The sequence below is a fragment of the Cuculus canorus genome, chromosome 7 (genome assembly GCF_017976375.1).
Source record: "Cuculus canorus isolate bCucCan1 chromosome 7, bCucCan1.pri, whole genome shotgun sequence".
Lineage (NCBI taxonomy): Eukaryota > Metazoa > Chordata > Aves > Cuculiformes > Cuculidae > Cuculus > Cuculus canorus.
In genome coordinates this window covers 17,278,672-17,292,624 of record NC_071407.1, presented here as the reverse complement: position 1 = coordinate 17,292,624, position 13,953 = coordinate 17,278,672, and the positions used below count along the sequence as shown (strand labels likewise).

Here is a 13,953-nt window from a genome sequence, read left to right as displayed (position 1 = left end):
ATATGCCTAAGCTATGGATTATTTCCTTCATAACAGTCTTACTTTATTTTATATAGTCACACATCATTCAATGGACTGTTAGCTTATCCAAACCCTGAAAATTTTAAAGCTCTCTATCAGAGAGGACCAGCTACTAGAATTGCCTACAATCAAACACACAATAAATATCAGCATACTAGATGATGACAACATCTATGCTTTTATAATTATACGCTCTTATGTACATCAAACAATGTAAAAAAAAAAAAAAGCAGGTGTTTAGCTTTAGTAGAAAAAAATAACAGAGACAAGCCACACACATAAAAAACATTCTGCTATACATATTTTTTGTTGTTGTTGTTGATATTTAAGACTGTAACTAGGAAAAAGAAAAGTACATTCAAACTGAAAATCAGAAAAAAAAAAGCCCGAGCTGATCTATAGAAGTTCAATGCAGATTAAAAGGTCTTTTCCAGGGGCTTTGCCACATCTAGCAAGCAAGAGACAGAGAAGTCCTACCAAGAATAGGTCAGGGACTCAATACTTGCAAAAATCTGTATGCAGAAAGATTAGAGCTTCCCTTTATCTTCGACAGAGGAAGGGCCCCAGCTTTCATGCTTTTCTGGCAAGTAGAGGGAACATGGCCAACTTTCTTTGCATTTGCTGGCCAAGAGTTGAGACAGTCTCTGTCTCAATTCAAACTTTAAAGCCTTTACTGGGATGAATATGGTTCATAATAGAATAGAGCCTTACTGAAAGCAAGATGGCTATGGAAACAACAGGAGACAGCAGCTATGGTGATGGTTTAGATTATCCATTGATTTCATTGAATCAAATGCAGCAGAAATGTTTGGGAGAATTTTGGTAACTGTAAATTTAAGCAACAACAGCAAGTGAAGGGTGTTTTGGGTTTTTTTTTTTTTTTTTTGTCGGGGCTTTCTGCTTTTCTCTATCTTGTCCTCAGAGCCCAATGGAACGGAAAAAAGCTGATAAAAAAAAAACCAACTTAGAATGGTAATACGAAGGAAAAGAAAAATAATCAGAGCATTATGTCAAGTCAGAAGAAGGCACGTGAGTTTAGAGCAGTGATTCATGTACAGATTAGATATTTTATTGGCCATTACAGCTCCAATACTGTCATACCAAGCAATTTTGCCTTGCTTTACATCTGCGCGCACACCTTCCACAAATATTTTTACAGCTCTTCCACTAACTCATAAGTCAACTCCATGCATTTTTCTATAAAGCACATGGTTGAGATGAAATTCAGGGGTGCACAGGAACTGTTATACAGGATAATATTGGGCTGTAGTATTTTAACTGTGGTATATCACCTTTTGTCCTCAGAAATTATAGCCTCAATAACAGCTTTATGTACCTAGACAACAGGACAACTGACTTAAGTATAAACATTTTCATTATCAACTTGCATAACAGAATAAAGAGTACATGGAACAAAATGAGGGGACGACACAAACATAGAGGTAAGCTCCGGGCAAAGTAGAACGACATTCACTAATTTTAAGAGAACACATAAACTTGCCTCTTCTGGACAGGTGGACATGTAGCCCGCCTGAAAACCCTTTACTGTCTACGCATCTCTACCATTTTTATGCCAATCAGGTAATAAATCAGGTAATAAAGCTGCAAACAGATGTTATCATCTAAATCTTGAAAGAGAATCCAGGCAGGCACAGTGGTCTAATACTATACAGACATTTGAAAGATGTTTCTGCATATTTTAACACGGATCTCTTTTATAGTTTGCTGTCTAGGGAATTGCTTATTTCTACAAGCCACTACAGAACCTGGCTTGCAAATCTAGAATCACAGCTCAGATAGTATGGAGAATTAATTTCTAAACAGACTCCACAGTACTCCTAATTATCTTAGAGTCATGCACTCAGAATAGGCACTGTTTTTCTAGAAGCCCATAGTGACACCATTATATAATTACTCATGATCTCAGCTTTAAATCCAGACCATTTAGTTATAAAAACAAGAGGAAAATGGGAACAATAAAGGCTTAAGAATTTTAAGACAAACAAAGAAGGCTGCATGTTTATTACTTTTAGGCCAAACTAATCATAGAAGGGGAATGATAATGAAAATTTGGAACTTGATGAACTGAACAGCTGGTGCTGACAACACAGTTTTCATAATAAAATCAGCTTGTTGGTGTCACCCCAGAATGGATTTGATTGGCGTGACTAGAAAAACCTGTGAAAATAGATTTCAGTTACAGGTATTATCTGTTTATTAATATCACAAATTACCCATTCTTTTTTCTGATTCTATCAAACAAATCTAAAATTTTAGTATTTCCTCATCTTGGAAAACTAGGAAGGAATATTTATATCCAAATTGTTGCTCATTTCCAAGAAACTCCAATTCCTTTATACAAATGAATCCACAAAAGTGCAATGAACTCTATTTCCCCAATCTCCTCAAGTCACTGTATCCCCTATTACGCACAAAAAATAAGTTTTAAGACAGATTTTCAGAATTTGCTGCATGAGCATAATCACAAGCAGCAAAACATTCTTCCAAAAATGTTCTTAACTGACAGACACAGAAATTCAGTTAAAAATAATACATTTGCCATAACTCAGAATTTGCTGGAACAAGAAAAATTTCAGCTGACTTCTGAAAAAAAAAAAAAAGCATCTTATAATTTAAGAGACTCATAAACCCCTCTTACTCATGGCCCTACACTAACACTTTGAAAGGATATTCCTTCTTCATAAAGAGTACAAAATGTTTTCATAACTATATACAAACAAATTTAATCTGTGCAACTAAACTGGTATTGACAAAATCTGCTTAACACAATGAACAGTATTAACATTACACTCTTTCTCTACAGAAAAACTGGCCAGATTTTTAACGACCACAACATTCTGATAGCAGGGTACTGTGATAGCAGGTTACTATCTGTATACTAAATGCTCATTTTATTTCTGGAAAGCTAGATGAGAATGGAAAAAACTGAATACCGCATTTTGGGATTTAACCATCTTGCCAAACAAGTGAGACTCCAGATCTTCCTCAACAAATGTTTTCTGGTTAAGTACCAAGAAGGGTAGTTTACTTAGGTAAAATAATTAAAAAAAAAAAAAAAATTAAACAAATAGCAACCTTCTCTTCCACTTCACACATCTGAAAAACTTTTTTTTTAAATAAACATACATTTCTGTTTCATACTGCAAGTCAGTTCGACCACGTAATGGAATCTTGTAAAACAGTTCCTGAAATCTCTTTTAGTAGGGGACCAAAAGGCAATTGGATAGCAAAAACTGTATTTTTACACACATCATATTTCTGCCAACATGGAATAAGTAATGCAATAAAAACAAGAGCATCCAATGTTACACAGATTTGGGCTAAGCTAATATAACTTTCAATAGAGGCAAGAAGAATCTATCCAGAAATATCCTAATGGATAAACTACAGATCGGAGGTTTACTATTCCTTTTAAATGAGAAGAATTACGTAAAGACAACATCACAACTTCTCCAAAGTTAGGAAACCTCTTAACCTTCCAAATATGAACTAACACTATACATGCAGCCAGTATTTTTAAATCTCTGCTTAATTAGTTGTATGGTAACATCTTTATGTTGCGTATTCCTTAATTTTATCTGTAACAAAGGCATATTACATAAAATATACACCCAAGACCTAGGAAGGGCAGACAGGTTTCTATAACATGGTATACTCTGAAGTTCCTTTATTTTCAAAGGTAGAGAAGGCAAAGAATTGCTTTTAGATATGAGTCAAAGAGCACAGACAGAGCAGTTTTAATGCTGAGGAAAGAAAAAGCCGTTCACTTATCCCTTCTCAGCAAATTATAATAATTCTCCCCTCTCTGAAATGCTGCAGGCTTCATCTAATACTGGGGGGAAAGCATGACTGAGCTGTTCTGCTAGACTGCAGCTCACGGACGGAGTGGTCTTGTGGGAAGAAAGGGAACAGTGTTGTTATATGATATGCTGGTTGGATAAGTAGACTTTGATGTGTGTAAACAGTCAACCTTTTATTTTGTTTGACTCCTTCAGCTGATACATAGCTTTTGCAGGTGTCCAGTCTGCAGCAATACAAGGGTATGCTCACCGAGACAGGCACCTCTGATACGAACACACCCTGACAATACAGGTGCTCCTTGTTTCCATACACACAAACTCGTACTGCAGGAAACTGAAAGCATGCAACCATGGAATTCTCTCTTGTGGAAAACAATCTGTATCTCCACATAATACAGTACCAAGTAACAACGGACAATATGCTAATACCATAATGCGGTTATGTCAAACCAAAGGTACCAAAAATGTAGAATGGTATCACCCTCCCCGAGTATCAACCACTCCCTCTTACAACCCAGCTCTGGGTAACAGGACACAAGATTTGACACAATAGAGAAGGAGGGGAAACTGGAAAACCTCCAGAGCAAGAGCAAAATTCAAGACTAGATGAATCACCGGTGAGCAGAGAGCACGAAGCAGTAATAATCACCCTCCAACAGTGCCCTCAAACAGCCAAATCTTACAAGATTAAAAGATCATTTTGAAAACAAATAAAACTAAATACATAGAACTGAACCATTAAGTTCACCTATTGCATACTGGTAGACGTATCAAGACTATTCAAAGGAATAGTATATATAATTTGGAAGGCATTACTTGTCAGAATTGTTATACAATGACAGATGATGAAACAGTGACAACTACTTTCTAAGTTTCTCCTACAAAAATAAAGTAAGTAAAGAAAAAAGCCTCATAATCAGACTTGCACATTTAAATTACCCAGGCTAATGATATTGGGAAAGCCTCTAAATGGGATAGCCATGGAGGTTTTAATTAATGACATGTATGAAACTATCTATTTTTATAAGTTTCTCCATATTTCATTTATATGCCTACTGAGTGAACACTACCACCAAAGTGGAATTTCCTGTTTCTATTTTGCTGAATTAAAGCACAGAATAAAAGCAGATGTATATTCAAATCAATAATAACAGCAGCAATTTGAGTGGTTACTAAGATTAAAATATTTCCAACATAAGCAGCTGTCCAATTGCTTGATTTTATTGTTTCTATTTCTGTTGTCTCTTCCATAAATTCACTATTAAGAAAAGCAAAAAACCAAACAAAAATGGTCTAATCTCAACAAAGCTAAGGTAATTATGCAACTCCCCTTGTTGTATGTCCTCTTTGTTCTTCAAGGGGAAAATGCAAACAACAGACTATTCACAAAAATAACAGCTACACTGAAAACCTGCAAGGGCTCTAAAGGAGCCACCTTTAGAAACATTTTTATTCTAAAAAATGCGTAAGTACCAAAATAATGCAGAAGTACCACAACACGAAGACTTTAAGAAGCATTATCTACCTGGTACTCTGACACCTTTGCCACTCAAGATGTTACAGAGAAGCAGCAGACAGTGTAGCTAAAGAGCAAATGTGAATTACAGAACCAAATAGAGAGGCAGCCTGTTTGCCACCCTCTCTTGTGATCAGAAATCTGGGGGGCTACAGCCTTGGGTAGATATTCCTCTACTCTTACTGCTCCCCATAAGCCTGTTGAACTAAAGCGGGTGCACAGACAGCGCAGAAACTTCAAGCTTTCACAAGAAATACCTACAGTTAGATTATTTTCTCACAGCTTTCAGTAGAAACAATGCATATGCTCACAGAACATCTGATATATTTGAAAGTCATCAAAAGCATCAATGTTTCTAGTAAAAGTTGGAAAAATACTAACCGGGTCATAGAAATTTCTGCTCACCAATGAAACAATACGAATATACACGCATTTTAACACACTCATCCAAACTGAACAATACCTAACTGATTGAAAATACACCTTTGAAAAATGTCAGAGCATGAAAATTAACTAAAATTAGACTAGAGGCAGAATACTGTCTTCAGAAGGCAATTCAGCCTGGAAACTAAAATGCTAAACTAAAACATAAAAACCTAAAACTAAAATAAATAAATTAAATAAATAAATAAACTAAAACTAAAACATAGCTGTAATCAACAATTGTAGCAACCCTGAAGAATTAAAAATGAGGCATTCACATCAAGAAAGTTCCTCAAGAGGAAGTGTAGAGGTTGTTCTTTAATGTGAAATGTTGATAGTGCACAAAGGAGTAGCTACTCTGCTTAACAACACCTTTTTGTCTTGCTAAATTCTAAAGGGAAACCAAGTTGGGTTTCCCCAAATGCTGCTGGAAGATATGTGCACTGCTACAGAAAGAATCAACCTAATCCAAGCAACAGAGTTTTCTACTTGGAGTAAAGGAATGCATTATGAAAATGTTAGAAAGAAGATGCAGTGTAATAAAAACCTCAAATACCAGAGATCACTGCAACAGCATTCCTGCTGTATGCTGTAGCACAGACAGAGAAAAATACTGTGGGAGGAGAGGTCTCACATCAGAGCATTGTCTGAAACAGCAGACAGCAAGGTCCTGCTACACAAGGCAAGGTCAATGCAACTGGAGAGTCATCTGTTTAAGAAAACACACTATTATTAGATGCAAGTTATGCAGCACTTGTGCATACTAATAGAATAAAACCATTACACCCAAAATAAATCTTTTCAAATGGTAGCTTTGACTTTGTATTCGTTTCCACTTTATCCCATTTAAAACATTCAAATGAGTAACATAAAGAATATTGAAAATACGTATTTAGCTTTTAATTATTTATTAAATACTACAACAATTGAAAAATACAACAACATATATTTTAATGAGGTGGTTACACTGAAAATGTCATAACAAATTATTAAGTATTACTTACTGATAGCACTGTAGAATAAAGGGTATCCCAGAACTGGCAGCTTATTTAAACTATTACGATATGCCTCAGACTACTGTGAGTAAAATATTGTAGTAAATATACTGGCCTACAGAATACTTCCTTGCACAAGCCTCAAGCCTGCGCTGTCTCCATACTTGAAAGTTATACTGGAGTACATAAGAGTTTTGGATGTAAAGAACGCAGAAGGCAAGTCCCTGGAGGATGTCACATACTCCACAAGGTGTGTGCCCTTGCTACCTTAAATCATTCACTAAAAGAGCAAATACCACCTGCAGCACCATCATCTACACTTGATAAATTGGAGAAATACAGCAGGCTCTGGAATAAGGATAATTCTGGTGGACAGCTGAGCACATTCCTTCTAGGTCATGTAGTCCACCAGTTTTCAGTAACTGATGGCACATCTAGCTTTGTTTGAACACGTTGGATTACTTATGAATGACTGGACAGTTAAGAGAGTATTCGGATGGCCTGGTTTAAAATCAGTGACATTACCTAAAGTCTTGCACAGAGATGTCAGCACGACACAAGTATATGAAACCACCAAGGTTTCACTTGATTCCAGTGACATATTTACAATTTAACTGCACTGTATCAGGTAAGATCAAAATTTTGTGCCTCAAAACCAGAAAAAAAAGTATTAGAGAGCACCCGATATAGGAAATGCAAAGAAAAACTGTCACCACTTTATCCTCAGCTTTTGAACACGATTATCCTCTCAGATGGACGTTTTACTCAAAAAAAAGCAGAGTGAAATATGACCAATATCTGGCAGAACCATAACTATGGAAACCCCACCCACAAGCAGATATACATATACATTTGCCAAGACAAACAAAGCAGTATGCAGAGTAAGCTGGGCTGCTCTCATATAGTATGTACTCAGGCATGTAGAGGGTAGATTCAAACTAGATACAAGGAAGAAATTTTTTACAATGAGGGTGGTAAAACACTGGCACAGGCTGCCCAGAGAGGTGGCAGATGCCCCACCCCCTGGAAACATTCAAGGCCAGGCTGGGCACAGCTCTGAGCAACCCGATCCAGTTGAAGATGTCCCTGCTCACTGCAGAGGGGCTGGACTAGATGACCTTTATAGGTTCCTTCCAACCCAAACCATTCTATGATACTATACAGGCCCTCAAGTACACGTGCAACAACTCTCTTCTAAATGAGATTGAGAAGACACAAGAAGGTCAGAATTAACCTAAGGAAAGAACATGGACCTCAGTTTAGCATGTTAATAGCTTTCTAAAACAGCGCCATGATGAAAAGTATTATTTAAAAACTAATCAGACTGCATACCGAAGGTACAGACGGCTGTTAACCTCCCGTCTGCATAATCAACTGATAGCCATTACTCAAATGAAACCATCAATGGCTGCATTGTGAACAGGCTTGAGAGTAAGCCTGTCCCGCACTCGAGCTGCACGATTCATTCCAGTGCTTGTTACTGATACTTGTCGAAAACTATACAAAAATAAACAAACCAAAAAGATGTGAATTACTGCTAATAACATTATTATTGTCATTTATAAACTTTAGGGCTCACAGTCATGAGCCAAAATTCTTTTTGCCATAGGTGTCGTACAAACAGAAAACAAAACAAAAACCCTTGTTCCAAAGTGTGGTCTTTATTATTTTAAAAAAAAAGAAAATACTGAGTACCTACTTTTGTAAATATGCAGGTAGATCAAGCTGATCTCTAAAAAAAAAACCTTAGCTTCAATGTGTAATTAAAAATCACTATGCAAATCATGGACCTCTAATAAAATCATAGATTAATTGCTTTTTGCCCCCTTTATAACTCATAGTCCTTTAACTAACTTCCTTTAACTGTTTCAAATCCAAGAACTATTGTTAAATTACAGCTGCTAATCTGAAGACTAAAAAAGAACAACTGCTAACTTGAGCTAAACATGCCCATTGTTTATAAATTTACCACAGTACTTTATGAACAGTTACAATTGTCACTTCTCAATATGTGCCTTGCTTCTACACTGGATTTCAGTGCAGATTTTAGTCATGGGACCTTGATATTAATATTTCTCCTAAATAGAAAAGTTCTTTGATACAAGAAACACTCTGTTCTATGGGCATTTATAAGTAGTGCTCAAATTGTTTCACCATTTTTAATAACCTAAACATGGAGAATTTCCTTTTCTCATTTTACAAATCTCCACAGCCTCCAATTATCATCTCTTTCGTGAACTCTTTCTATGATTGCCAGCAAATACAGTTTTCAGAAACTTTTACTCCGCAATAGGGCCTTCATATTTTCTTGAACTCGAAGTTTTGGTGGTTTTCTCCTTATTAAATTGTTGGAACTCTGTCCTGAATGCCACACTTTTATTGTTTAAAATGCATCACATTAAGTTAATGTGAACTGAGAGGGCAGGAACTGCACTGTCTGGTCTGCAGTCACAAGAGTCTCAGTAATAAACTCCTTACCACGTGTGAAAAAAGGAATCAACTCAATACAGCATACTAAATTAATACCTCAGTATGGCAGAACATGAATAAATTCTATTTAAATGACTAAGAAAGAAAGATTTTAGTAATCCTTTGCAAAATTATGCAGAGATTGGACATGCTCTTTTGTGACTTGTGCATTTCTCTCTGAGGCATTTCCTAATCCACAAAGCATTGTGTCTGTTTCTGGTTTCGCCTCGTTTGTTTCGTTGCTCCCAGATTTATTTAGGTTTTGTCATTTTGTTTTTGTACCGATAACAAACATCAGATGTTTGCCACTGACTTTTCACAGGTTGGATACCACAGATCAAAGCTGATTATCAGTAGTTGGAAATGCATGACATAATGGTCACTACTTCGCAATAATTGCTTAAAATGGCTTTTTCATAACTGGAAGGTTTGGTGATCTTCTTTCAAATACACAAATACATAAAACACACAGGATCGAAATATTTAGCAAACTTTTGTCAAATAAACCCAATTAAGCTACTCACACAACCGCCTTACTATGAAACACGAGATGTTTGACTGTTCCCTTGAAGTACAGCTGATCTTTTCTGCATTTCTCTACCACCGTACCCAGCTCTTATACCGCCTCTCTCAGAAGCCCAGCTCACAGCCTGCACAAGCTCTTCTCCCTATCACCTGTACCGGTGGCATCCCAAGAGCGTGCAGCAGAAACCCATACGCATCGCACCCAGCCACTTTGGCCCTGATCCTACAAACACTTCAGTGAAACTACTTCTGTCACTGTTTGCAGACTTAAGAGACTTTCTAACTCAACCACACTTCACCAAGCAGGCCAAAGAGAAGTCTGGAGCTGGAAGGAATGCATTCGCCCTTCATGCCCGGCGCCAGGTCCCGCAGCGCCCACCAAGAGCGCTTCCAGCCCGCAAGTGGGGCTCGCAAAGCCCATACCATCCCTGCCAGATGCACCCAGGGCTCCTTCCCACGCCAGAACTCCCACGAGTTACATTGCTTTTGTTGGATTACAATTAGCCCAACTTTCTTGTAAAAACATAAGTCTGAACAATCACAACGGGTGAGAAAAGAGGTCAGGGAAAGTGATGGATTCACGTGGGACATCTCCCATGGCAGGGGGGTTAGAACTGGATGATCTTTAAGGTCCCTTCCAAACCAAACCGTTCTATGATTCCATGGTAAGGGCAACCGTCCCCAGCACGCTTTTGCATTCAGAAAAGTGATGGATGAATTTATAGCAATTCATGTGGGACACGTCCCATGATAGGGGGTTTGGAACTGGATGATCTTTAAGGTCTCTTCCAACCCAAACCATTCTATGACTCCATGCTCAGGGCAACCCTCCCCAACAAACTTTTGCATTCGGAACCTTCTTGCCCCGAGGCCGAGGGCAGGCGGAGCCCCCGGGACCCGCGGGAGCGCGACCCTCGCTCGGGAGTCGGGAGGGACCTGCGAAAGGCGGCGCGGGGGGTGCAGGGGACGTACCTTTCAGCGTCCCCTCAGCATCTTCTTCCTTCTCTTCCTCCTCCTCCTCCTCCTCGCGGCCGGTGACTCGGAGAGCTCTGCGCGACGAGGCCGCCGCTGCCCGGCGCGAGCGAGGCGCCTTTCCCGGGGGCGGGGGCCGCGGGCGGGGCCGGGACGGAGGCGCCTCCGGCTGACCCGGCCGAGGGCTCCCTCGGGAGCGCCCCTCTCGGCGGCGAGCCGAGGGGGAATCCTCCCGCGGGCACGGGTCGCGCAGGAGACGGGCGGGATGCAGCCCCCTCCTCGCCCCCGGCAGCCCCCCGCCCGCTCCCGGCTGGATTCGCAGCCCCGCACGTGCCGGCGCCCCGGGAGGCTGCCGGGACCCCGCTCCCCTCGCACCGCCGGCAGCGGCGCCCCCGAGCTGCAGCCCCCCCCGCTCCTCCGTGCGAGCCGCGGGTCCCGTCCCGCCGCGAGGCAGCTGCCGCCCGGAGCCGGGATCTCCCTCCTACCTCTCCGCGCAGCGGCGCCGTCCCCGCAGCGGGAGCGTGGCCAGGGAGCGGGGGACGGGGCGGGGGCGGGACGGGGCTGCCTCACCGCATCGGAATGTCGGCCCGCGCCCCCCGCCCGGCGGCAGCAGCGGGGCAGGAGGTGCCCCTCAGCCCCCAGGAGCAGCGGGGCACAAGGCGCTCCCCCCATCCCAACCAGCGGCGGGGCAGAAGGTGCCCCCCTATCTCCCCCAGCAGCGGGGCACAAGGTGTGTGCGTCCCCCAACCAGCGGTGGGGCAGAAGTTGTCCCCCCATTCCGCCAACCAGCAGCAGGGCAGAAGGTGCCCCCCCGTCCCAACCGTCAGCACTCGGGAAGAGAGAGCGGAGCCTGTGGGAGGGGAGGGGGCAGCGCTGCACTTTCCACGGGCGCTGCGGGAAAGCGGGGTTTCGGTGGGCATCTCTGTGTGCAATCTCTTCCATCCGCGCAGAGTGCAGCGAGGACAACAGCTTCATAAACTTTCGTTTTCGAGGAAGCACTTTTAAACGCGAGAAAGTTTGCCATAGATAATGGGCGTTAATTTCGGACGGTTTTATGTGAAGGGCACCGGTTTTCATTACTCGGGTATGTGGTGTTTGCGTCCCGGTACAGGGCTGTAAAACTTGCAGCTCATTTACTTCATTCTTTTCCAGTGCAAGGAACTTGCCGTACTATTTTCTAAGGGAAGAACAGCTCAAAATGCTTGAAAGACAGATTTATTCCTGTATATTATACCCCATTGCCTCAGCAAACACTCTGGACCTATTGCAATCATTGTCTTGTGAGCATGGGCGCAATGGCATCGATGCCCTGTGCGCAGTAATAGCAGTGGAGAGTCTATTAGCAGCTCAAAAAGTCAAATAAGTTATCTACTCAAAATCTACAAAGTTATGCATTTACAAAAAGTTTATATTTAGGCTTGGTTAGTTGGTTTGGGGTTTTCTTTGTTCGTTTCTTTTTTCAAAACAAATAAGGTCAGATACAGTGGTGGTGTATTTATGTACTTTCTACATCCCGGCTTAATGTTCATTATCTACTCTGACTCTTTCAGGGGTTTACAGGTTCAGATTATTAGAATAGTGAGAGAAAATACATCCACTATAGTAAAACACCTTGATCTTTTTAGCAGTGGACAGTCAAAATAACTTATTGCCTAGGTGACATGAGACATGGTCAGTCTGAACTAATTCAGCTAATTAACTCATAGTATTAATCATTCTATGCTGAAATGCAGTACATACTGGATAAAATCTCAGTCCGACAGAAAACGTAATATTCCCTTTGCCACCTGTGGGGCCCAGATTTCATTCACTGCAAACAGTACCCCCAAAAATGTGATAATACAATATTTTGCAAAAAGTAAAATTTGAGTAGTCAATCTTTTCTTTTCCAATTTGTGTTCTGCCTGATCTATATATTTTTCAGTACTCCTATGTTTTTATATGCTGATTATCGACCCAAAATACATTCAATTAATACTTTAGAGTACTTTACATTTTGTTAGTGTCAGAGGCATAGTAACTACTTCATAACAAATCATGCAATATGATTTCAGCACTACAACAGTGACAATGAACTATCCTTTAAATACACAGGCAACAGGAACTTTTCCATGGAAGCTTTTTCCAGTTTCTCTGTGCTTTTCCAATTGTTTTATAGAGTGCAGGAAAGTTATTATTACATAATTCCAGTGGAAAATATATATAAATTTTCCTTCACAACACTTTTATTTTTTGCCTTCAAAACTCCCAACAATAAAATGTACCCTCTACTGAAAAGAAAGAGATACATTTTACAGAATGGAATATTTGGAGAAATCACCATATCGTTGACTCAACAAAAGACTAAGGCATCTGTCAAACTTGAGGCACGGGTCAATTACATATTTATGGTTGAGACAAGCCATCTTCTTTCCATTCCACCAGAAGTAAATGATCTTCTGAGATGCTGCAAGCAGATTTATTTGGGAAGAATCTTGTTTCCTTGCTGGCACATTGGAAAGCTGCCTGTTAGAACAGTTACCTGGAATAGTCATCTGCCTCCGTTAGTGCGAGATTAATTTGGTTTGGACCTCTCTTCCTGGTTGTACACACAACAGAAGTAAGTCCCATGAACAAAACTGACTGACATTCAATCAAAACCAATTTGTTCCCTAGGTGGAGAACCCTGCAGACACTCATTAGCATCTAGGACTTCACCTCCTCCTTGGGGGACTCCAATGCCCAAGTGGCACAGAACATAATTTTGACCTGTTGCTGGTTGACTTCAGCACTACACAGAAGAAGCAGCTGGTTTTTGCTGCTTGGACTTGACTTGTGGGTCACAGTTTCCTTTTAATATTCTCTGCCAAGCAGAAAGTGCTTTGGTAATGCTTCAGTTTTCTCTCCCATTGTACATCCTTCTCCACCGTATTTTCATGAGAACTGTTAGTCACACTGTACCCTGCTCCATCAGGCTTAACCATACAGAGAAACAACTCATCCAACTCTAATTCACCATATTGCTAGATTTACTAGCAACATATCAACTCAAGGTGGAGATTCACTATGAAGTTTCACCCATCTAGGATCCTACGTATAATGTTTACATGTAGAGAAAAATATAGGACTTTCAGAAAATATTGATGTGCCTTTTAGTTCCTAAGAGTCTTCTAGCAACCATGTATTTTGGTGGTTGGGTTACAAAACAGATTTAGAGATGAACTTCAAAGTG

General features: G+C 40.4%; 1 protein-coding gene across 3 annotated transcripts in view; it reads right to left on the bottom strand.

Moving 5' to 3' along the window:
- Positions 1-10,902, bottom strand: part of PLCE1 (phospholipase C epsilon 1) — a 143,808-nt gene extending 132,906 nt beyond the window's left edge. For all 3 annotated transcript variants that reach the window (XM_054071401.1, XM_054071402.1, XM_054071403.1), the window contains exon 1: positions 10,743-10,902. The gene's annotated coding sequence lies outside the window, so the exon portion shown is untranslated. The remainder of the gene's footprint in view (positions 1-10,742) is intronic.
- Positions 10,903-13,953: the final 3,051 nt, after the last annotated feature.